Source organism: Pundamilia nyererei, unplaced genomic scaffold, assembly GCF_000239375.1.
Source record: "Pundamilia nyererei isolate P.nyererei 1_Seehausen unplaced genomic scaffold, PunNye1.0 scaffold00634, whole genome shotgun sequence".
Classification (NCBI taxonomy): Eukaryota; Metazoa; Chordata; class Actinopteri; order Cichliformes; family Cichlidae; genus Pundamilia; species Pundamilia nyererei.
In genome coordinates this window covers 7,529-9,117 of record NW_005188035.1, presented here as the reverse complement: position 1 = coordinate 9,117, position 1,589 = coordinate 7,529, and positions in this window count along the sequence as shown.

The window sequence follows — 1,589 nt, the reverse complement described above, 5'->3', positions numbered from 1 at the left end:
AATAAAAAATGCCAACTCACTGATTTGATCGGGGCAATAGTGCCTAAAATGTTGCAGAATTTTGCTCAGAGATCTTTTACTTTGTGGTCATCTTAGACGAGTAGTTTTATGGACAAAAATCACCAGGTCATTCAGTGTTCCCTTAGTGCTAATGTGTAAGAGATGTTGGTGTACTATAACTGAAGTAATGTTGTTAAGTCTAAAATATTTAGTCAGTCATTTGTTTAATAGTAATTTAACATTATATAATTCACATATAAAACTACCCCTCCGCGAATCGCTACCTGCTTTAGTGCATTGTGTGTAGAGATGGAATAAGACTGTAACATGACATAATGTGGAACCAGTTGAGTGTTCTGAATACCTTCCAGATGGACTGTACTCCTTTAACAAATATATGTATTTTCCATATACTGCAAAATTACAAAACAGGAATCCCATTTAATCCAGTATGTGGTGACAAACCCTTTTCTGAATTGTAACATAGCGCTGAAAAAAACACTGCTGTATCAGTAATAAATCACCCCAAGCAAGACAATGTTCAACAGTGAAATTACAGCAGTGAAATTATTAAAATGTCTCATTGTAGAATAATAAACAAGGACCTGCACGATGAAAGTCTGCTTTTTAGTTTGAAGACTAGCTAGATGAAAGCTATTGTACCTCAAAAGTATCCTTCAACTCAGGAGAGTATCTTGGGGTATGAAACTCAGTTGGTCCTTGGGTGTGAAACGAGTGCAATGAAACCTGTATCACAAGATTTTTCTTGGAAATAAATCAAAACTCAAGACAAAATGTCGTTTAGCTGGGTGAGCTGAATGTTTTAGAGTGTAGGAAAGTCAACAGTCTATTAACGACACACTAACTAGAGTTATACGAGTCATCCATCAAGTAAAGGCATACAGCAGTGCTGAAGTGGAAATTACCTCAGCACACTCGGAGGTGTTTTACCTCAGTCCTGTACTCCATCCACTGAAGAGAAGTTCAGCAGTTTCCAAAGACCTTATCCATGAACTGAAGCTTGACATTGGAGTTAAGGCCACACTGTCTGAGTAGAGTCACACTTTGACCACTGATTTCTTTCAGGGTCACTCTGCAGGAATCACTGCATGACTTGATCGGATTAAGATTAAAAGATTGATACATATGCTTCACATCATTTATTAGGAAAACAGTCATTTCATTTTCACCACAGAGAGGAACGACACATTTGCTTCTTAACTCTGAAAATAAACAGACATCAAACATTTTTGTGATTCATGAAAGAAATAAACTTATTCTATTTGTGAAATGGCTAATACACATGTCACATCAAACATGATAATCATGGGTAAATATGAATTTAAATATCAAATGTTTGCATTTAATCATAGTGTTTTTCTTCATGTTTTTTGGGGAACAGGAGTTATTTTATTTCAGGTGTCCATAATATCTATGGCAGCTCATCAAAAGGTCAACAATTAAATTAAAAAGAATGAAATCTTTTGAGGTAAACTCACCAGATGCTGAGATTCTGCATAGATCAGGCAAAGCAAGTTGGTCTTCAAAAGATTTTAATACAGAAACATCCACAGACATGCACATCAATG